Genomic DNA, 24,868 nt, shown 5'->3' with positions numbered 1-24,868 from the left:
GTAGGAGCTTGCCTCTTTTGTATTCCAGCTTCTTCATTCTGCATAATTAAATGTATAGCGTACACAAAGGATAATTGTTAGTGCAAATGAATGAGCTACAAACTTAATTACACAAATAAATCACTTACGAGTGCAGTAGCAACCGATAACGGCTTTGTCGAGGGCGTCTTGATTGAATAACTGAAACAGCTTCTTCTATCTCAAGGTTTATCTCGTCTTCCCCCGGAAGTAATGCTCATCTCTAAGATACACCGTGAGGTAGCTTTCACTTCTTCGACAAGGCTTTCGGTACCATTCATGCAACCTTCGCATCCGAGTCCCTAGACGCGCGAGCTCGCCGGGTTTGACGAGATCTTTTCCGTATCTATACGTGTTTACCACTTGAGCCGTTGGATAGTAATCTTCGTACTCAACCGATGCTCCCCGAGCTCTAGCCGCCCGTTCGATCATCGATGCCGTCTCTCGGATCATGATATGGCTCCACGATGAAGTGGGGTGCGGCCTCGAATGTCCCGCTCGTCCAAGCTGGGCGACTTTTTTTGCTTCTTTGCTCGCTCTAGAGGACTGTCCAAGAGAGCGGTCATAATCAGCTCTCAGCTCAGGTCTCTTCATTCTCGTCTCGGCAAAGTGCTTCACTGTCTGCGGTCGAATAAACACCTTCTTCGGCGCAAGAAACGCCTTTGCTCTTCGATCCGCTCATGTGGTAACAACTCGGAGTCCGTGCCCTCATTGGAGTTGATGATCTCTTCGGAGCTGTAGGAGGTGCCGCGGACAGCTTCCTCTTTTGCTTAAGTGGAGGCGGCGGAGTCTCCCGACGAGGAGGAGGAGGAGGCGGCGGAGTATTTTCACGCGGAGCGGATCGGGTCATGGATAGGGGAATCATCATCGCGCACGGGAGAATCATCACGCGGAGGAGACTCGGGTGGCGGAGGAGGCGGAGGTGGCATGCTTGTTGGCTTCTCACCTGGAAACACAATGTTCTCCTTCCGCCATTGCACGGTGGTTCTACGGGCTTCTCCCAGTTCTTTGATTTCCCCATCTTCACCGTGCAGGGTGCTCAAGCACCAACCCCTCATAAGCTCTCATCACTTCATCCACCATCACAACAGCAAAGTCGTCTTGGACTGAACGGCAATGGTAAGACCTTGTAGGTAAGAGGATGCCGACCGCCGCCTTGAAGGATAGGTTGAAAACTTTAACATGCAGCTCACAAGGACGGCTCTCAGTGAGATCATCCACGGGGGGGGAGCGAGGAGGCTCGACCACCTGGTCATCATCATCATCATCATTATCCACCTGCTGAGAGGAAGCCACGCTGCTTTTCCGGTGTGGTTGAGATTGCGAGCGGGGCGATGGCATTGAGCGAGTGCAGGATCTACAGCCTGCCCCCGAGCCATCCGAGATGTAAGTACTTGGGTTACCATGGTTAATTGGGCTTGCATGGTGCTCATACCCTCCTCTAAGTTAGCCAGGCGGTCTCGTTTCCCTTGCCTTCCTCCTCTCATGGCTTTTATCGTGAAATCTCTTCCTTTCCGCAGGAAAGCCATACTTCCACGGAACGGAGCCTCGCTGTGCCTCGTGTTCGTCCGCCGTGTTCTTTGTTCCCAAGGGCGCGTGTCGGCTCATCGTTCTCTCTTTCGGGCTGGAACAACCCCGCCTCCACGTCCCTATGTGCTTTTTCCAGGGCATCAATGGGAACCTTCGGATGATCTTTCTTATAGATGCACTTCCCTCGTTTCCGGATCCAACGTTCCCCCAATCCCGTAGAACCACTCCTTGCACCGTTCGATCCAACCGTGTGTCCCTAATCTGATCCCTTTATCGGGTCGGTTCCGCCTCAGCTGCCTGCCACTTAGGACGGTTAGCCCGAGATCCACCTGGACCCGAATTTGGTGATATAGCTTCAACGCAGCATTTGCCTTATTTATTTCCGACCTTCTCTTAAATTCTTCCGACTCCGTGCCTGTACTTCACGAATTCGTCCCGGTGATTTTTTACCTTCTCACTGTCCGGAGTCTTCTTTAACTTGATAAGGCGGCGCAATCTTTTCTTGTGGCTCTTGAATAGTTCGGCCATCTTCTTCTTGCCAAACTCGCGGAGGGCCTGCTCCATCTTGGCCTTCTCGGCGTCACCCCCTCTTCGGGTACTATGTTGAAATGTGACATGAGCTTGTTCATAATGCTGTTTTTGGCTACATCATCGATATAAAGACCTTGAGCTTCTTCCTCTGCAGACAGCACTAGTCCCTTCGGCTTGTGCCATTCTCGAACGGTGATCGGGACGTGGTCCCTAACAAGCACTCCGCATTGAGCTATAAATGACTTTGCACCTTTCTCTCGGAGCAATCGGTTTACCATCCTTCTCGATGTGGGTGATGTCGTGCCTAACACCGTCATCCAACTTTTTGGCCGGGCCTCGCTTCCTCGATTTTACGGAAGAAGTGCTCGATCCGGAGGGCTAAAAAAGAAATAGTTCATAGTCAGTACAATTTCATTAGTTAATGCATCTAGTCGATCAACAGCGGCTTAATTAATTTATATACCTCGGTGATAACTACAGTTCGGGAGCCATTATGATGATCTTGTTCCTCACCGGCGCCAGTAGGATCTTCTTCCTCAATATCCGCCGCTCCCTCACCGGAGTCATTCAAATAAGTTGCGGTGACATCGTCACCGCCATCATCTGGAATAACGTCGTCGTCGCGATCATCCAGAGTACCGTTTGCTATGAGTTCCTCCATGAAATTTTCTTGAATTTCATTTCTCTCCATGCTTTCTACAACGACCTGCAAGCTATACATAGGAACCATCATATGATCAAATTAAGGATAATGCAGAAAACTGAAAATGGAGTTACATATGTGTAGTTCTTAACTAAGGATCGATAATATAGTGCTGAAAGCGTATATCTGCAGTTACATGCATACATAGATCGGGTTCATGTTTATTTAACCCTAATACATATCAATCACTACTACAACCACTCAACCGCGCAGACCGGGTCCTAGAGGGCGCCGACCGGGTCCCGAGCCGCGCTGGGTGTGCCCCCAAAGCCACGGAACAACAACGGGAGCATAGCTAACATGAGATCCCCGCATAACGCTCCATCCGGTCCTATACATGTTGTCTAACGCGTACATGTAACGGCGACCGTGCTGGTCCTCCGCTTCAATGCGCTGAGCTACCTCCTCCGGCGGGGCCGGCTCCTCTCGAAACGACCGTGGCCCATAAGACCTCCACCAAAGAATATCCGGGTCGACAACGGGACCCGGATTCCGCACCAAGGTGCGCGACCCGGAAGCTAAGACCTCCCGGTGCCACCCCGGCGGAGCCCGGTCCCGGACCTCCCCCATCTCGCTCCATCTCCTCGGTGAGAGTCGGACCACGGCCCGCCGGCTGTCGCCGTCGCGGCATCGTAGCTACGAAAACAAATCATATATGTATACTAATATAAATAAAAAACATGATATTGTGCTAAATAAAAAACTTCACTACTTTTGTACTAACGCCGCGTTCCACGACCCCGGATCGATCGATCCGGATCGGGGTCGGGAACGACAGCGGGAGCGGTAGAGGGAATTTAACGACCGTATTTTGGGGGCGCCGGCACTACCGGCATCGCCACGGACTCGGCGCTCCTCCTCTCGCTCTTCTCTCTATTTCTCGACCCTAACTCTATGTCACGGCGGCGCCACCACGGACTCGGCACCGCCAGGGGCGCCGGCAGGGGCACCGCCACGGACTCGGCACCGGCAGGGGCGCCGGCAGGGGCACCGCCACGGACTCGGCACCGGCAGGGGCGCCGACACTACCGGCGCGCGCGGAAGAGGTTGTCCGCGCGGGGGGTGGCGTCGACACAAATTGTAACTTTTTTTTTCTAACTATACTAATTTAAATCTAACTAAATATTTCTAACTTTTCTAACTAAACTAACTAATCTAACAATCTAACAAAACTAACAAAACTAACTAATCTAATAAATCTAACAATCTAACAAAAAATACAAAAAAAAGAAGAACTTGGCCGGCCGCCGGTCGGCCGGCCGGAGGAGGGAGAGGGAGAGGGGAGCACCATACCTGCGCGCGCGGTGGCGTCGACGGCGGCGGAGGTCGACGGTGAGGAGGAGGCGGAGGCGAGCGGTGGTGGCGGCCGGCGGTCGAGGAGGCGGCGCCGCGGCGGGACGGGCGCGCGGCAGAGGAGGAGGCGCGGGCGCGGCGCAGGAGGAGGCGCGCGACAAGGTGGAGGCGGAGGCGAGCGGTGGCGGCGGCCGGCGGTCGAGGAGGCGGCGCCGCGGCGGGACGGGCGCGCGGCGAGAGGAGGAGGCGCGCGGCGGCGGCGCGCGAGGCGGTGGGCGGCGCGCGAGGCGGTGGGCGGCGCGGTGGGCGGCGCGGTGGGCGACGGCGGTGGCGCGGCAAACGGGCAGCCTGGCGGCGCTCTGTTTCTCCTCCTCGCGCGATTGATTTGCGCGAGGAAGGAGACGAGCAGTTATACCCCCCCCCCTTTGGACCCGGTGCGTGTTACGAACCGGGTCCAAAGGCCCCCCTTTGGACCCGGTTTGTAATACAAACCGGGACTAAAGGCCATTTTTGCTGCGTTTTCGCTCGCGCGCGCAAAAGGCCTTTAGTCCCGGTTTGTAATACAAACCGGGTCCAAAGGCCAAATTTTTAAAAAAATTTCATTCCCGCCTTATTTCAAATGAAAAAAAGCCACCGCACCGCCACACGTGTCCACCGCCGTGTAGTGGCCATCGCCGCCACCGCCACCGCCCGGCCACCACCGTCACCGCCATGTACGGGCCACCGCCGTGTACTGCCCACCACCGCCACCGCCATGTACTGGCCACCACCGCCACCGCCACACGTGTCCCTTCCCCGTGCCACGTGTCGCCGCCGCTTCCACGTGCCTCGCCCCCACCGCCACCGCCACACGTGTCCCTTCCCCGTGCCACGTGTCGCCGCCGCTTCCACGTGCCTCGCCCCGCCGTCACCGCCATGTACGGGCCACCGCCGTGTACTGCCCACCACCGCCACCGCCGTGTACAGGCCACCGTCGGCACCGCCGTGTACTGCCCACCACCGCCACCGCCCCCGCCCGGCCCCCACCGTCACCGCCATGTACGGGCCACCGCCGTGTACGCTGCACCACCGTCACCGCCATGTACGGGCCACCGCCGTGTACTGCCCACCACCGCCACCGCCATGTACGGGCCACCGCCGTGTACTGCCCACCACCGCCACCGCCATGTACGGGCCACCGCCGTGTACTGCCCACCACCGCCACCGCCGTGTACTGGCCACCGTCGGCACCGCCGTGTACTGCCCACCACCGCCACCGCCACCGCCTGGCCACCACCGTCACCGCCATGTACGGGCCACCGCCGTGTCCGCCCACCACCGCCACCGCCACACGTGTCCCTTCCCCGTGCCACGTGTCGCCGCCGCTTCCACGTGCCTCGCCCCGCCGCCACCGCCGTGCGACGTGCAGATCCCGCTTCCACGTGCCACGCCCGCCGCTTCCCCGCGCCACCTGTCGCCGCCGCTTCCACGTGCCACGCCCCGCCGCTTCCCCGCGCCACCTGTCGCCAAACTTGCCGCATCGCTGTGCTATAAGCGCCGCGTGCGCGCGCGGAACCACACGTCGCCGTCGCCTCCGTTCATTCGTCGCCGGGATGCCGCCGCGCCGTCGCGGCTCGTCCGGCTTCCGTGGCGTCCGAGCGCGGCCGAACGGTAGGTTCTACGCCGAGATGCGTGCCGGTGGCTTCCGGCTCACCCTCGGCACGTACAACACCCCGGAGCTGGCGGCGCGCGCTACGACGCGGTCGCATGGCGATTTCGGCGGCCACGGTGCGACATGAACTTCCCCGACGTCGAATCGCTAGAGGAGGCGGAGTTCCTCGCGCCGACGCCGTGCCTCGTCGACGACGAGGACCGCCGCCGCCACCGCCAGGTGCAGCGCCGGATCGCAATCGCCGAGCACGACGAGGAGTTGATGCGCCAGTGGAGGGCGCAGTTCCCCAACGACGTCGACAACACCGCCGCGTTCTTCGCTGACCTCCGGGCACAACGCAGGTCCACCCGGCGCCATCGTCGGGCCGTCGCCGTGTTCGAGCTCGATAACCCGAATACAACTTGGGCCGACAACGACCCTCGGTGGGACGACATTTGGACCGAGACAACCTCCGACGACGAGTAGATCGACTAGACTAGTTGTTTATCTATTTTATTGTATTTTCAATAAAGTCGTTGTGGCAGACGCTGATTGTCGTTGCCTAATCGACGGTACCCCGGAGGAGGGATCCTCACGAGGGGGAGAAGAAGTAGGGGCCATAGGGCGGAGTGCACACGGGACGGTGGTACGCGAGTTACCCAGCTTCGGAACACCTGCACGATGACAGGGGCCTACTCGCTGCTTGTCCGGAATTATCCGGGCGCTTTCGCGTTGTTACAATGAGTTGTGGTTGTGCCTCTAGGGCTCCCGGGATCCGGCTTATAAAGGCGCACGGATCTAGGGTTTACATGGAGAGTCCTAGCCGGATTACAGATAGCCTAACTACGGTACAATATCTTGCCGTGCACGTCACGGATCCGCCTTCCATACTCGTCGTCCTGGATCCGGGTTCCTCATGGGCCTCCATGGATCCGGGTAACTCCTATGTCGGTACGGATCCGGCCTGCTGGTCCTGGGCTGGACTTCTTCCTACATGATCAACAGCAACTGGGCCGCCCGATGGGCCACATGCCTCATCACCATCTGTGGGCCACCCGGGCTTGCCGGATCTAGGCACTGTCGATGGTACACCTATGAAGTATACCCACAACAGTAGCCCCCAGAGTTCTCCGAGTTTCACCTGCAGTTTCCGCCTTGCTGGTTCATTACAATCTCCGGCAAACGTTGGTAACGCGGAGAAACTTGAAGAGCTCCAACTTTGCATTTTTCTTCTTTTTTCCAACTTATAGCCGGAAAATGCTCCCACCCCGCGGGACTTCATCCATCGACGTTCAAAAGAACATCTCCGGGTTACTCCTTGCTCAAATGAGAGACAACTTATCTTCACAAAATTACCCGGAATCTTAAGAGACTCAAACGGCTTCGGAAATCCTTCATCTTCAGATCACACGCAACAACGGAAGTTCAGTATTTCCCGCGCACAACTTCCTCATTTCCCGCGCTAAATTTTCGCAGATGCAAATCTTCAGCCGGAATTTTCGGGAGTGCATGGTTAAATTACCTCCACGTCGTTTTACCGCACTTGACCTAAACACGTGTCATCCATCCAACGGCGCGACCGTTCAGTTTCCACCGTTGGATCCGGATCCCGAATCTCCGAGCGCGGCCTATAAATACCCCGCGACCCGGTAAAAATTCATTCTTTCACCCCCTCTCACCACATCGTCTTCCTCCTCGCGCCTGCGCCGCCCGCCAGATCTCGACTCCGGCGATCTTCGTCACGGTGAACTTCGCGCGCCGCCGAACCAAGGCTCCCTTCGCACCAAGATTCTCACGTTTGAACGAGAAACTCGCTCCGCCGTCGATTCGTGGTCACGCGGGTCGATTTCCTTCAAGTTCGGCGACCTCATCTCCGCCGGAGCTCCGTCGAGCCACCGCGCCATTAGCGGTAAGTTCATCGGCTTTGTAGAAGACAACCTAGTTTAGAAGATAGGCTTAGTGATCCGGGTACTCAAACACTTTGTATGGGTGCAGCCGGAAGCATGCCACTCGAATCGTCACTTTGCATCGGTAGCTCTTCGAGTAGCCCGGATCCCAATCAGATAGAACCCATATGCCCGGATCCCATATCATTCCCGCCACCGTATGTTTCCGACATCGGACTAGCTCAACCTTTTTCCGCATCTTCCAAGCACCGCTCCAAGCCGTATTCCTACCCTCCAAGAGCTCCAAGAAGAACTCGAGGGACAAGCTCGGATGGCAGCAAAGGTGCAGGAGGCGGAAAACAAGAAGGCGTCCAAGGCCCGGATCCGCGAAGGAGAACGGGGTCAATGGTGGCCTTGCGAAACCACCGATGTGGAGCTTAGAGAGCTCCAGAACGAAGGAATGATCTCCTCGCATTGGAGCTTCACACGTGATTCCGTCGTCCCCAAGCCATAAGCCGGAGAAGTTGTTATGACTAAGGCTTGGGTGGAACGCGGACTTTCACTTCCTTGTTCGGAATTTTTCCTCTCCATCCTCAGCACCTACGGGCTCCAGCCCCACAACATTTGCCCGAATTCATACCTTCTCTTGTCCAACTTCTTGACTCTCTGCGAAGGACATCTTGGGATCCGGCCAGACGTCAAGTTGTGGCAATTCTTTTTCCGGGTGAAGAAGGAAACCAAGGAGAAAGCTATGGTGAACTGCGGAAGCATGACATTTATGCACCGCCCTAGCCGCATGTACCCTCCCCATGACTCACACGAATCCGTCCGGTACTGGAACGCCGGATGGTTTTATGAGAAGAATGCCTCAGTTCCGAAGGTCCATGAAGGCCTGCCCCGCTTGTCAACGAACCTCCGGAAGAGCTTGCAAGCTGGAGCTTTGTCCCTTCGCTCGCCCGGACCCCAACTCGGGAGAAGGCTGCGCGGAGAATCTCCCCGGCTAGTCCACGACGGACTAACCGGAGCCCAGCTCACACTCGGCTGGTTTTCTCGGAGAATCCAGCCTCTACGCTACAACGCGCGCCCGATGTGCGCTTATACCGGGCGGATGATCTTCTCCGGGTTACCCGCCACGACCTTCCGGCTGACTCTCTGAAGAGAAGGACCAAGACACTGGTGAAGATTCCGAGGGGCCAACAGGTCCCGGAACTGACCAAAGACATCTATACAAACGACCAGTGTCCTCCGGTAAGCTTTGTTCTTTCCGATGCTTCAAACTTCACAACTTTTTGGATGTTTAACTTAACTTTTATGCATCTTCCTTCCAGCTCAACACTTTGGCGGAGGAGGACTTTCGCACCATTCTCCGCGTCCCCGTCACCGAAGACACGGCGGAGGAAGTTCCGGATGACGACGAGGAGGAAGAGGAACAGGCACCTCGCAAGGCGGCCCCTCGACCTACAAAGCGTCCCCGCGCCAAGGCTTCCGGCTCCGAAGCCGGAGCTAGCGGCGAGGCCTCCGCCAAGAAACCGAAGACGGTAAAACCACCTCCGCTAGACTCAAGGAAAGCGGAGCGTGCACGTATAAGGATGCTCTCGACGGCCGGCCAAGGCACGCGCCCCATCATCCCTGGCGCCCCGTAAGTTTCCGAGCATGATGCGATTTTAACTTAGCAAAATTACTTCTTGTCTAAACCCTTTCACTTGTACGCAGGAATCCGAAAATCGCTGCCACGCGGACCACCAGCCAAGAACCCATCACAAAATACATGAAGAAATCTCCGGCTGTTGGTCCCTCTACTCCAGTTCCACCAAGCGTCTCCCACCCAACTCCCCAACCGTCGCCCCCTCAGGCGGATCCATCTCCCCCACCTGCCGCAAATACTCCACCGGAAATAATTCCGGTTAGCAGCGAACATGCGGACGAAGAAGACTCTAAGGCCAAAGGCCCAGCCCAAGAAGGGGCGGAAAAACAAGTCCAGGGAGAGGTTGAAATAACTTCTTCCGAGAAAGCTGGAGAAGGTGCTGGCGACATGGTCGTTTTTCCGAAGAACTTTGGAGATCCGGACGACATCACTTCCACCCCAAAAGCCTATGCCACTAAGTTTTTCAATAAGTCTGACCGAGGCGGAAAAGTGGGAGCTTCAACAAGACCTGCTTAACGCCATGCTTAACAACGCCCGGGGAAGCCTCGATTCCGTGACGTCGGAAATCCAAGACTTCAAGAAAATGTTGGCCAGTTCTGCGACCAACTCATCCGCAAGCAAAAGGTACTCCCAGAGAGCCCCCAAGCATGTAAGCGGAAACTGAAAAAGTAGTTAACGCTTAGATGCTTAGAGAAAGATTACTTCCGGGAAAGTTTTTTAGAATGAACCAGTAGCCCCCAAGCATTATGGCGGAAAGGTTCCGGCAATGATGCTTTAAAAGAAACCACTGCTACAGGCGGAATTTTTACTCCTGCACTGTTTAAATTTTTCAGGAACAGCAGGCGCTGCACTACGAGCTGCACAAGAACATTGCCCTGCAGCGCCGTGTTACTCTGAGTCAGGCGGAAAATATCCGGACCCTGAAGGATGAGAATGCAGATTTGGCTAAACAACTGGCGGACGCCCAAGGTTAGTTTCCGCCTTCTTCGTCATTAACCAATTTCCGACTTTGAACTTATTGTTAACTTATATTATTATAGGCGCATCCTCTTCCCTTGCTACAGCCTCAACCGAACTTGAGAACCTGCGCTCCTCGTACCAAGAATTGGAGACGAAGCTAAAGGAGGCGGAACTTAAGAGGGAGCAAGCCGAAAAGCAGCTGGCGGAGAAAAACTCCGAGCATATCAGGGAAAAGGGCGAGCTGGTACTAAAAAAGAATGCTGATAGCGAGACCATCAAGAGGCAGCAAAAAGAGATTGACGGACTCCGGAAATTTATGAGGACGGCAGAGCAGCACTGGGACTTGCTCAATGAGAACATCTTGGGTACCAATACTGGAACCCTGCCCAGATATTTGTTCCGACGTTTTACTTTATGCTCAAAACTGTATGCTTATATCCTCACTGTTTTATGCAGAGCCGCTTGGGTATTCTGAAGAGCGCCGGAATTTGTACCCACGTGACGACCTTCTTCAACTTGCAGGCGATGACTGCAAAGATCTCATCTCCGCCTCCCGCAAGATATGTTACAACTTATCCATCAAGAGGAGCCGTACTTGCGACGTCCGGAAACTTATCGTGAAGATGGATGTCCCGCCGGAACTGGTGACGGATCCGCAAGCATCCTCAGCCCGAGGCGCAGCTGCAATGGCCTTAACCATGTGCCTGGCACATACTCCGGATCTTGATCTTGAGGAAGTGACCACGGGCGTTCCTCCGGATGCGGATGTCAACGCGCTACTGGATGCAGTGAGCGGCTATGACACCCGTATCGCGCGCAGGATCCGGCATGAGGAATTCTACGACAAGGTCGTTCTTCCTGCGGACGAGCCCTTAGAAGCGGAACTTCAGAAGGAGCTTGCTGCCAAGGCGCGACCTGCGGAATCCGGAACCCAATTTACCTGGACCAGCTCCAAGGAAACTCCCCAAGAGGAACCCAAGACCAGCGCTGCTGCTTCTGAAAAAGAAAGTGAAGAAGATGTGTCTTCTCCGGCCGAAGGCGCCAAGGAACAAGATCCAGAGGGCAAGACTTCTCCGGCTAAGGGGGAGTGAGAACTTTTATTCCTGCGAGAAAAACAATGCATCATTTTGGCCCCAGCGAGGGTTTGTAATAAGACTTTAAATTCTTAAGTAGCTAGGAACGAAACGATTATGCATGGGGCGGAAACACTTATCCTGCTAGCCGTTTAATATTATGTGCATGTTTCGTTTTATGTCGGAAAGCAAGTGCTGATCTCGTTATTTTCCGGCTTGCCCGCTTGACCTTCCACGAGCCGGAAAACCTTAGCCGGAGATGCTCGCCAGCCGGCGACGAAGCCCAATGGCAATCCGTCCATAACCGCGGAAACAAGCCCCCGAGCATAGGTGCCGGAAATCGCTACTAGGAATCCACGAGTTCGCAACGGATAACAACTTAATCAGAAAACTTAAGCTTACGTCCTAAAGGACGATTTTAGAAATCACAACTTTTATACACGCCTAGGCGGAAAACATCCAGCTCTGCGGTTTTAGTCGGAAAAAACATACAAGATCTAAAATGAACAAGTAAAGGAGGTAAAAGACTCAAAGAGTGAACCATAAGCTTTATTTCATTGATCATGTATAACTATTAAGAGTTTGTAACTCGGAAAAATATGCTAAGTGTAGAAAGGACGTAGCTGTGCTATATTCCAAGGGCGATCTGTTTCATCGTAGATGTCATCCGGATCCTCACGCTTGCGTTTCCGGCGCCAGTTAGCAGGTCTATCCCTTAGCTCGCGGAAATCGACAAGGTAGTACGATCCATTATGAAGCACTTTGCTAACGACAAAGGGTCCTTCCCATGGAGATTGCAGCTTATGGTCTTTCACCTGTCGAAGGCGGAGGACCAGGTCTCCGGCCATGAAGGAGCGTTTCCGAACTCGACGACTGTGATAGCGTCGGAGTTTCTGCTGGTAGATGGCGGAGCGCTGGTCAGCTAGGTTCCGAGCTTCTTCGATCAGGTCCACGAGATAGCTGTCCGGCCTCGTCGATCGTTTCTTCATTATAGGCGGAAACTCGCGGTGAATCGTGGATGATGTCGGAGGGAATCACGGCTTCGGATCCGTATACCAGGAAGAAAGGGGTAAACCCCGTTGACCCGTTAGGGGTAGTTCGCAAACTCCACAAGACAGCGTCTAGTTCGTCGGCCCAAGCTCCAGCTGCTCGTCGCAGCGGTTCTTCAAGGCGTGGCTTGATTCCTGATAATATTAGACCGTTAGCTCTTTCAACTTGACCATTGGATTGTGGGTGAGCCACGGATGCAAGGTCCAATCGAATCCCCATTGTCTCACAATAATCCTTCAATTCTCCCCGAGCGAAGTTTGTGCCATTATCTCGTGATTATGCCGTGTGGGATGCCGAATCTCATTACGAGGCTGATGACAAATTTTAGTGCCGTAGCACCGTCGGCTTTTCTCACTGGCTTGGCCTCGATCCACTTGCTGAACTTGTCAACAGCGACCAGGAGGTATTCACAACCACCAGGAGATGATCGTTTTAACTTACCAACCATATCGAGCCCCCAGACCGCAAATGGCCAGGTGATAGGTATGGTCTTCAGCTCTTGGGCTGGAGCGTTTGGTTGAGTAGCGTAGTACTGACAACCTCGGCAGGTTTTGACTATCTTATCAGCATCTTCTTTAGCCGTGAGCCAATAAAAGCCTAGCCGAAAAGCTTTTGCAACGAGTGACCTGGGAGCGGCATGGTGCCCGCAGTCCCCTGCGTGGATCTCTCTGAGGATTTCAATGCCATCTTGATTGGAGACGCATTTGAGAAACACCGCTGTTGCGCTTCATTTGTAGAGCTGTCCATCGACAATTGTGTAGGATCGTGCTCGTCTGATGATCTGGCGTGCGAGGACCTCGTCCTCCGGCAACTTCTGATCGATGAGGTAGTCCGAGAAAGGCCGTGTCCAAGCCGGAATGGTAGCCAATATCTCTTTGGCCGGAGACACCGCCACCTCTGGATTTTCCGGGTTAGCGCCCTTCACCGAGGGTATCCGGAGATGCTCTAGGAAAATTCCAGGCGGAATTGGTTTTCTCGCCGGATCCGAGCTTGGATAGCATATCCGCCGCTGTGTTGTCGTCTCTTCTCGACGTACTTGACTTCGTATCCGAGGAAGCTCTTGGCGATCTCGTCAACTTCGTCTCTCGTAGGCCGCCATGACGGAGTTTCTGGCGTTCCAAGTTCCGGCTACTTGCTGTGCCACCAGGTCGGAATCTCCGCAGCAAATGATGTGCTTGATCCCTATTTCCTTAGCGATGCGCAGTCCGTGTAGTAGAGCCTCGTATTCCGCCATGTTATTTGTAGCTTCGAAGTGGATCTGCAGAACATACTGCAGTTCTTCTCCGGTAGGGGACTTCAGGGTGACTCCGGCTCCCGAGCCTTGATGCCGCTTGGATCCGTCGAAGTGCATGACCCATGTTTTCGGTTCCGGCTCCGGACATTCATCCGGAGCTTCGAGTCCAATCCGCAACGAAATCTGCCAAAACTTGGGATTTGACCGCGAGTCCTTGGCTTGTAGGCGATGTCGAAGGCGGATAATTCAATGCCCCATTTAGCTGTCCGTCTCGTTGCGTCGGCGTTGTTGAGAATTGTTGACGGCGGAGCTTTGCTCACAACTCGTTATCGGGTGTTCTTGGAAGTAGTGTCTCAGCTTCCGGCTGCCTAGGAAAACTCCATAAGCTAGCTTCGAAAGTGAGGGTATCTTTGCTTTGACTCCGTCAGCACCTCGCTTATGTAGTAGACAGTGTCTTTGGACGTCATATTCATGACCTTCCTCCTTTCGCTCCACCACGATGACGAGGCTGATGACTTTGTTGGTAGCCGCCAGATAAAGGAGCATTGGCTCTGACTCTGCTGGGGCTGCCAGGATAGGTGGGGAGGTAAGTATTTCCATCAACCCTCGAAGAGCTGCGTCGACTGCGTCGTCCCGGACAAATTTGTCACGTTTTCTTCAGCAACTTGTACAGAGGTAGCGCCTTCTCGCCAAGACGGCTAACAAACCTACTGATTGCTGCGACACAACCAATTAGTCGTTGCACATCTTTGAGACAAGTTGGCCGTTTGATACACAGGATTGCCTTGATTTTTTCCGGGTTAACCTCAATGCCTCTGTGAGAGACTATGAAGCCAAGGAGTTTTCCGGCTGGCACGCCAAAGACGCACTTCAGCGGATTCAACATCATCTTGTACCGACGGAGATTCTCAAAGGTTTACGTGAGGTCGCTGATCAAGTCGGATCCTTTCCGGGTCATGACCGCGATGTCGTCGACGTAGGCGTGCACGTTCCGGCCGATTTGGTCCTTCGAGCATCGCTGCATCGTACGTTGGTAGGTGGCACCTGCGTTTTTCAAACCAAAAGGCATAGTAACATAGCAGTAAGTGCCAAATGGGGTAATGAATGAAGTCGCCTTTTGGTCGGATTCCTTCATCCGGATCTGATGATACCCGGAATACGCATCAAGAAAACACAGAAGTTCCGCCCCCGCCGTCGAATCAATGATTTGGTCAATGCGCGGCAGGGGAAACGGATCCTTCGGGCAATGTTTGTTCAAGCCAGAGTAATCGATGCACATTCTTAGTATTTCAGTGTTCTTTTTGGGTACAAGGACAGGATTTGCGACCCAATCGGTGTGGATAACTTCTATTACAAAACCTGCTTCTAGTAACTTTGCTAATTCCATTCCTATGGCGCTGCGCTTCTTATCTCCAAAGCGTCGCATAGCTTGCTTCACCGGTTTAGCCCCCGGATTTATGTTGAGGTAGTGCTCGGCGAGTTCCCTAGGTACTCCGGACATGTCGAAGGTTGCCATGCGAAGATATCCATGTTAGCGCGGAGGAACTCGACGAGCGCGCTTTCCTATTTGGGGTCCATGTTGGCTCCGATCGAGACTTGCTTGCTAGGGTCATCTTCCTTGAAGCTGACTTTCTTGGTCTCAATCGCGGCCCCGGAGGAGTTTTTCTGTTCGGAGATCCGCTTCTTGGTGGTTTGCATCTCGGTCGGATCCATCGCGGCCTCGTAGCCTTTCAGCTCTTCTCCGGATATGACGGACTCGCGAAGGCGGCTTCGCCCAACTCGCACTCATGAGCCTTCTTGTAGTCTCCGAGTTATGGTGATCATACCATTAGGACCCGGCATCTTGAGCTTGTTGTAGATATAGCACGCTCTTGCGTGGAACTTGTGGTAGGTGGGCCTCGCCGAAGATGACATGGTAGGAGCTCTTGAAGGGCACAACTTCGAACGTGATCTTCTCTTCGCGGAAATTATGAACATCGCCGAAAGCCACGGGAAGTGTGATGCTGCCGAGGGAGTTCGCCTTCTTACCCGGAACCACGCCGTGAAACTCGGTGGTGCTGTGTTTGAGCTGTTCCTTGGTGAGGTTCATCCGCTCCGAGTCTCCGGTACATGATGTTCAAGCTGGCTCCGCCATCCATGAGGCACTTGGAGAAGTCATACCCGTCTATGCGAGGACTCACAACCAAGGCGTAGTATTCTTTTGGCACAATGGCGGGATGATCCTCCCTGTCAAATGTGCACGGAACTTCCGACCACCTGACATACTGCGGCACAGCCGGAACTGTGGCGTTCAGGATCCGGGTAGCTGATTTTGTAGCGCGGATCTGTTGGGGTTCCGAGGAAGGTGTGGTAAGCCCCCACGCTCTTTTTCTCGAAGGGGTTGGATTTACCCGCGGATCCGGCTTTGGGATCCGGCGAGTTATCATCCTCGTCCATCGCCTCGGAACCTGTCCTCCTCCTTGTCCTTGTTTTTGCCCTTTCCTCCTTTGCCGCGTGGGCGGTGTTTCCGGGCTCGCTTGTATCCCGCCTCCGGGTCGTTCTTTAGGTCGTTGACCCACTTGCGGCTTGCGGTTGGTGTGAGTGGACTTCCCCGTAGCCGGATCCAAGTGGGCCGGGCAGGGCATGTCTCCGTACTCCTCGTAGGTTTGCGGGGCGCGGGATCCGCCAGCTGTGACTTCGGTGCCATGCTGCTGACCCCTGCCGGCTCCGCCTCCACGGCCGCGTCCTCTTCCGCCTCCCGGACCTCCGCGTTGGAACGCCATGGCGACCATGTCGGATCCGCCACTCTTCCGGTCGTCGGGGTTTTTGCGTTTGTGGCCGCCGTTGTTACCGTTATCACGGTTCTTCTTTTGTTGGTGCAGGGGGATTGCTGTAGCTGCGATGTCACCGCCTGCGTCGTCATCGGCGGCAGTGTGATCACTGGCAATGGAGATCATCTCATCCAAAGTCAGTTTGTTGGCGTTGGCCAAACATGTAAGCTTGTGCCTCAGCAGTCCTCCTCTCTGCAATCCACCGATGAAGGCGTACATGGCAGTGGTGTGATCGACGTTTTCGCACTCGTTCCTGCATGCCAACCATCGTGTGAGGAAGTTTCTTGAGGTTTCTCCCTTCTTCTGGATACAAGCTTGTAAGTCGCTTGCTGTGGCAGGTCTTTTGTAGGTGCCCCTGAAGTGTTTCTCGAAAGCGGTCTTCAGGTCGAACCAGCAAAAGATAGAGTTTTTCTCGAGGTCGCTGAGCCAGATCCGGGCTGGCCCTACAAGGTACAACTGGAGCATGCGGCAGGCGATGTTAGGGGTTCCTCCGGCGAAGGTTACTGCATTGTAGTAATCCTCAATCCAGTATCCGGCCTTTCGGTGCCATCATAATGCTTCAGGTTTCCGGGTAGCTTGAGGGAGCTCCTTGGCTTTGGTTCCTCTCGAATCATCCTGCCAAAGCATTTTGGTCCGATGTAGTCGGTTCTGTATTCGTTGAGGCGTTCCCGCGCGTCGCGCGAGCCGTGACGGGGGGACTGTGAGCGAGAGCGAGATCTCCGGCCACCACCTCCGCCTCCACCTCCGCCGCCACCGCTAGGTGGTGGTGAGGGAGACCTGCGAGGGGGCCGATCCGACCTTCTGCTTCCGCCTGCAGACTCTCCCCGGCCCTCCCGGTGCTGGCTCCGGCTCCTGTGGCTGCCTTCGCCATGACGCTGGCTGCCCTGGTCGTTCCGGCTCCGGCGGGGTTCCGGGTCGCGCTCCTCATTCCGGCTCCTCCTAGGCTCGGGCTCACGATCATTGTTCTGATTCCGGCGAGGCTCCGGCGTGCGCTCCCTGTTCCGGTTTCCGGAAGGCATCACGATGTCGCGGATAATAATTCCACCATGCCCTTGAGGCCTGGTGTTTCCGGCTGGACTGCGACGACGAGGGGGACGCGGGTAACCATTAGGCGGAGGAGAGGCGTTGCGGTACTTGTCTCGTCCGGAGTACATTGCATCCTTTCCCTTTCTCGGATCTGACGGTGGCGTCTTTGATGGTACGGGGATCGGATTTGGGTGTTCCCTGGCTTTCCTTCTGCGTTCCGAGGATCCGGTTCGCGACTCGTCATCTCGCTGGCGATTGTTGCGGGCGTCCTTCTGCGCAGTGGAGACGCAATGCTCCGGGTTAGATTCCAACTTGCGCGAAGTATCTGCCTTGCTCTGCTGTTTAACCGCTGAAGCGACGAGCGTGCGCAAGTAGTTGATGTCAACCTCCTCGTCACTTTTCTTCAGAATTTCTGCAGCTCTTGCCAGATTGTCCTTCGGGGTAGCGAGCGGCTGCTGTTCGGCGAGGGGTTGCGAAGTTGATCCTGCGGGGAGGGATTGCTTCTCTGACGATTCTATCAGCCTCCGCCTGTGCATAGGTCATTTTCACCTCCCACTCAGCTCTCATACTCTTGACTTGCTCGAGCGTTGCAGTGACTTCGCGATCCTGTCTCTCAAAGCGATCCATGATCAGTGCAGCTTCTTCCCTCTCATCCAAAATAGCAGCTGCGGTGTTGGCAAACTTTTTGGCTGTGGCCGCATCTCCTTTCTCGGTGGCCTCTAGGGCCTCCGGATCTGCGGCATCGCCGAGGAGTTATTGGCTTGTTGAGGACGTCCGACTTTGCGACCAAATCCATGCGTGCTTGTGCAACTATCTCTTCGAGCGACAGGAGGCTCTCCGAGGAAGGATCCCTACGGGGCCGTTCCCGCGACATCGGAGATCCGTGGTGGGATGGCTGGGGGTCGGATTGAGTGTCTGCCGCTTCGGATCCGTCTTCTCCAAGCGCCGCTACAATTGCGAGAACCTGCTTAGGCTGGGCGGAGTCGACTTCAGGCTGATCGCTGAAACCATACTCCCCTAGCTTGCGGACGAAGTCATCAGATTCCGTGGACGGGGAGTCTCCGGAAATTGGGCTTAGATTTCCCAAGATCGATTCTTCAGCCGGAGTCTCGCTTTCTCCGACAGCCTCCTGCTGATCCGGAGCAGCGTTGTTTCCGGGGCCTCAACCTCGCACGGGACCAGCTCCGACTTCATGAGGGGCGGTTCCGGCGGTATGGGCCAAGAAGTGTACGAAGTGACACCTTTGCTTCTCTAACACACGGGAGACCCGGGCGGATCCGCATTGGTCTTCCACCGTTACTTCCTGCTCGGGGCGGATTGGGTGGGTTTTGATTTTTCCGGATCTAAGGCGGAATCTTCGCTAGGAAGTTCCGGCGTCTCGGATCGGATCTTCGCGGCCGCGTCCTGCTCGGCCGGCGGTCGCGTCGGCGCTACTTACCGGTGGGTTTCCGTCGGAATCGACGGTTTCCCCGATGAAGATGTGTATGCCGCCAACCGGGACGATGGAGAGCTTGATGGGGTCGGTTTTAGCCGGAATCCAACACTCATCCGGAGGGACGATCGGCAGATTTCCGGCGTAAAGGACACGCCCCACAGCGATGGTGTCGTCGTAGCTTCCCATGGCGGAACCCTCCCGGTTCCGGCCTCCAGACGCCGCGAGCCCCACGGTGGGCGCCAAGCCGTCGTTGCCTAATCGACGGTACCCCGGAGGAGGGATCCTCACGAGGGGGAGAAGAAGTAGGGGCCATAGGGCGGAGTGCACACGGGACGGTGGTACGCGAGTTACCCAGCTTCGGAACACCCGCACGATGACAGGGCCTACTGCTGCTTGTCCGGAATTATCCGGGCGCTTTCGCGTTGTTACAATGAGTTGTGGTTGTGCCTCTAGGGCTCCCGGGATCCGGCTTATAAAGGCGCACGGATCTAGGGTTTACATGGAGAGTCCTAGCCGGATTACAGATAGCCTAACTACGGTACAATATCTTGCCGTGCACGTCACGGATCCGCCTTCCATACTCGTCGTCCTGGATCCGGGTTCCTCATGGGCCTCCATGGATCCGGGTAACTCCTATGTCGGTACGGATCCGGCCTGCTGGTCCTGGGCTGGACTTCTTCCTACATGATCAACAGCAACTGGGCCGCCCGATGGGCCACATGCCTCATCACCATCTGTGGGCCACCCGGGCTTGCCGGATCTAGGCACCGTCGATGGTACACCTATGAAGTATACCCACAACACCGATGATGAGAAAAGTTTCCCGCCGGATTACATGTGGAATTAAAGTACGAACTCAACTGAAAATTAATTAAGATACATGGCCGGATAGTACTCGTGCCTAGCCCTATAGTACTCGTGCCTAGCTCAACTGAAAATTAATTAAGATACATGGCCAGATTCGACTCGTTCGAGTCATTCAGTCATACTCGTGCTCGGCCCTATAGTACTCGCCACCGTAGTCGTCGTAGTCGCCGTCATCATCGTCGCTGGCATCGGGGTCGCGGTAGTCAAACCTCGGCGGGAGAGCACGCGTGGGCTGGGACCGAGGGTAGCGCAGGCGGGGGCCACGGTGGGCCATGACGCCCGGAGAGTTCGGTCGCGCCACCACAGCCGACGGCCGGCCTCGTTGAAGTTCGAAGGAGGCGGGCCGCCGTCCTCGTGCTCGGCGAGCGCCCTCTCACGCCGATTGATGAAGAAGCTCTCCCAAGTCGGGCTGTAGTCGGGATGCCACCGGGGATTCCTCCGCCGCTCGGCGTGAGCTCGAAGTAGTAGTGGTTCGTGATGGCCATCTCGCGCGGCACACCTAGAGGGACAGGAGGGACCGGTACCCCTCCGACGCTCAGCAACCAGCCGGTAGGGGACGCGGTAGCCCGGCGGGCAGGGGTAGTTCGACGCGCAAAGCGCCTCCGCCTCCCGGAGGGTTAGAGATACGATGGAAGCCATGTGACCTGGTGATGAGGTTTGCGAGATATGAGTCTAGATGTAATATGTAAATGGAGGCCAAGCCAACATATATATAGTGAAAAAATGGCGGGAGGACGGAGGCGGGAAGCAAGTGGAAGCGCGGGAAGAAAAATAGGCGGGAACGCAGTGGCGCCAAAACTCGTCGGTGGGATAAGGACGTGTGGGTAACCTTTAGTCCCGGCTGGTGGGTACAACCGGGAGTAAAGATCATTTTTTTGTCATATCTAACAAAAGTGTCGGTGGGATAAAGACGTGTGGGTAACCTTTAGTCCCGGCTGGTGGGTACAACCGGGACGAAAGATCCTTTTTTTGTCATCTAACAAAACTGTCGGTGGGATAAAGACGTGTGGGTAACCTTTAGTCCCGGCTGGTGGGTACAACCGGGACTAAAGATCCTTTTTTGTCATCTAACAAAACCTGTCGGTGGGATAAGGACGTGTGGGTAACCTTTAGTCCCGGCTGGTGGGTACAACCGGGACTAAAGATGTCGGCAGGATAAGAACGCATGGGTGGACGCACCGCTCGATGAGATAAAGCATGTAGCGCACGACGCCCTATCGAGTAGAAGCGGTGCTGTGCCTATAAAAGGAGCATCGATACGGCTTGCCAAGCAGATCAACAAGCCAAGCAGAGATTCATTCCCATGGATTGGAAAATCTCCCGTGGCGCAGCTTCTCGAAGATGTTGTTGGTGCACACTCCCTACGGCATCTTCGGAAGCTGCGCTCGGAATTTTTTCCCCGCAAGCCCGTGAACGACTACATCTCCTCTAACAGGTGTTGGGGAAAGGGTTGGGAAATCTCCCGTGGCGCAACTTCTCGAAGATGTCGTTGGTGCACAAGCCTTACGGCATCTTCGGAAGTTGCTCCTCGGAATTTTTCCCTGCAAGCCCCTGAACGACTACATCTCCTCTAATAGTGTTGGGGAAAGGGTTGGGAAATCTCCGTGGCGCAGTTTCTCAAAGATGTTGTTGGTGCACATGCCCTACGGCATCTTCGGAAACTGCGCCTCGGAATTTTTCCCCTGCAAACCCGTGAACGACTACATCTCCTCTATATATATGGTACAAAAAGCCAACCACATCTCCACTTTTCATATCTTACATACAGCTTAAATGATTACACAAAAATAAATGGGAAATTGATTGCCATGTTGAGATACTCATTTGTGCCATGGAGCATCTTCATCATTTAATCTTCTTCGGCCTTAACCATGGAGCATCTTCATCATTTAACTTGATGCTTGGATCAATGTTCACTCGAAGGGTGGAATTTCATCAAACTTATTATAATCTTCTCGACATGTCCTGTCTTGTCCTCCACTCCCACGATGTTTCTTTTTCCGTAAAGAACTATGTGGCGCTTTGGCTCATCGTTTGATGTATTTGTTTCCTTATGTTTCCTTTTTCTTGGGTTGCTAGACATATCCTTCACATAGAAAACCTGGGCCACATCCTTGGCTAGGACGAATGGTTCGTCTCTATACCCAAGATTGTTGAGATCCACTCGTTGTCATTCCATACAACTTGTCTACCCGAACCCCGCCTCCTGTTTTGTTGACCCATTTGCACCTAAACAAAGGGACCTTAAAAGAAGGTCCATACTCAAGTTCCCGGATATCCTCTATGTAACCATAATATGTGTCATTTGGGCCTTCATTCATTATTGCATCAAAGCGGACACCACTCGTTTTGGTTGGTGCTCTTTTTATCTTGGGCGATCGTGTAAAATGTATTCCCATTTATCTCGTACCCTTGGAAAGTCACTACAATCGAAGATGGTGTCCGGGCCAGCAAGTACAGCCTGATCTTCAATATCTTCGTTATTCAGGAGATGTTTTTGCAACCAACCGCCGAAAGTCGACATGTGTTCACGTCTAATCCAATCGTTCGACCGCCCCGGGTTCCGGGAGCGTAGAAAGTTCTTGTGGTCACCGATATATGGAGCCACCATGGTGGAACTTTGTAGAACCGTGTAGTGTGCTTGAGTCAAAGAAATCCCGTCCCTACATATCATTGATTTCCTTCCTAGCGTGCCTTTTCCACTTAGTCTCCCTTCATGCCGCGATTCGGGAACACCAATCGGCTTAAGGTCGGGAATAAAGTCAACACGGAATTCAATGACCTCCTCTCGTTCCATAGCCCTTGGAGATGCTTCCTTCGGCCTAGCACGGTTATGAACATATTTCTTCAAGACTCCCATGAACCTCTCGAAGGGGAACATATTGTGTAGAAACACAGGACCGAGAATGGAAATCTCATCGACCAGGTGAACGAGGAGATGTGTCATAATATTGAAGAAGGATGGTGGGAACACCAGCTCAAAACTAACGAGACATTGGACCACATCATTCCGCAACCTCGGTAGAATTTCTGGGTTTATTACCTTTTGAGAAATTGCATTGAGGAATGCACATAGCTTCACAATGGGCGATCGAACATTTTCCGGTAGAAGCCCCCTCAATGCAATCGGAAGCAACCGTGTCATTATCACGTGACAGCTCATGAGACTTCGGGTTCGGAATGTTTTCTTCTCCATATTTATTATTCCCTTTATATTGGAGGAGAAGCCGGACGGGACCTTGATACCGCTAAGACATTCAAAAATATTTCCTTCTCTCGCTTTTGTAAGAGCGTAGCTGGATAAATGACGTCCTTTAACTCTCTCATGCAGATTTTTGGGGTCTTTCCAACGTTGCCGGTCCTCCCGTGCTTCGGTGTATCTTTTGTCTTCCCGTACACGCCCGTAAAGCCTAGCAGTGTTCACGCAAAGATTCTTCGTCACGTGCATCACATCGATTGAAGAGCGGACTTCTAAGACTTTCCAATATTCTAGCTCCCAAAAAATAGATTTCTTCTTCCACATGGGCGCGTGTCCGGCAGCGTCATTCGGAACAGACCGTGCGCCGGGACCCTTTCCAAATATTACATCTAGATCCTTGACCATACCAAATATATCAACACCATCACGATGGGGAGGCTTCCTCCGGTGATCAGCCTCACCGTCGTAATGCTTTCCTTTCTTTCTTACGGGATGGGTAATCCTAAGAAATCGACGATGCCCCGTGTACACGACCTTCTCGACCTTTTTCCAAATAATCACCTTCGAGCTCATGTAAACAAGTGTGTGCATGCATTGTATCCCTTGTTTGACTGTCCCGAAATGTTACCAAGAGCAGGCCAGTCATTGATGGTTACGAAAAGCATCGCTCTTAGGTCAAATTCCTCCCGCTTGTGCTCGTCCCACACACGTACACCTGCTAGGGACCACAGCTGTAGAAGTTCTTCGACTAATGGCTTCAGTGTACACATCAATGTCGTTCCCGGGTTGCTTCGGGCCTTGTATGAGCACTGGCATCATAATGAACTTCCGCTTCATGCACAACCAAGGAGGAAGGTTATATATACAAAGAGTCACATGCCAGGTGCTATGGCTGCAGCTCTGCTCTCCAAAAGGATTCATGCCATCTGTACTTAGACCAAACCTTAAGTTCCTTGCATCATGTGCAAAGTTTGGGAACTCTCTATCGATTTTTCTCCATTGGGATCCATCGAGCAGGGTGCCTCAACATCACGTCTTTCTTACGGTCTTCTTTGTGCCATCGCAACAACCTAGCGTGCTCTTTATTCCCGAACAAGCGTTTCAGCCGTGGTATTATAGGAGCATACCACATAACCTTGGCGAGAACCCTCTTCTTGGGGCGCTCGCCCTCAACATCACCAGGGTCATCTCGTCCGATCTTATACCGCAATGCAGATGCACACCGGACATGCATCCAAATTCTCGTACTCACCGCGGTAGAGGATGCGATCATTAATGCATGCATGTATCTTTTGCACATCTAATCCTAGAGGGCAGACAATCTTCTTCGCTTCGTACGTACCGGCGGGCAATTCGTTACCCCTTGGAAGCTTCCTCTTAATTATTGTCGACAACTTTCCAAATCCTGAGTCAGTGACACCGTTCTCTGCCTTCCATTGCAACAATTCCAATGTGCTGCCTAGCTTTTTATGGCCATCTTCGCAAGTTGGGTATAACAATTTGTTGTGATCTTCTATCATCTTGTCGAAGGCCAACCTTTCCTTTTCAGTTTCACATTCTCTCCTTGCATCAGCAATGGCCCGGCCAAGATCATCATCAGCAGGCTCATCTGGTGCCTCTTGATCTTCTACTTCATTGTCTTCATTGCCTTCTGCAGTATCATCGTATTCGGGGAAATTGGGATAACCGTCATCATCCTCTTCCTCTTCTTCATTGTCTTCCATCATAACCCCTCTTTCTCCGTGCTTGGTCCAACAATAGTAACTGGGCATGAAACCGGATCGCAGAAGGTGGCTGTGAATGAGACTCGAGCGAGCGTAATTTACGGTATTCTTGCAGTCCACACATGGACAATACATGAAGCCACCATGTTTGTTTGCCTCCGCCACGGCCATAAAATTATCCAGGCCCGCAGAGTGAACTCGTCAAACCGTCGGTCAATGTACATCCATTGCCGATTCATCTGCATGATATAATT

This window comes from Lolium rigidum, chromosome 3, assembly GCF_022539505.1.
Source record: "Lolium rigidum isolate FL_2022 chromosome 3, APGP_CSIRO_Lrig_0.1, whole genome shotgun sequence".
Lineage (NCBI taxonomy): Eukaryota > Viridiplantae > Streptophyta > Magnoliopsida > Poales > Poaceae > Lolium > Lolium rigidum.
The sequence above is the reverse complement of the archived record's forward strand: the minus strand, read 5'-3'. Positions refer to the sequence as shown.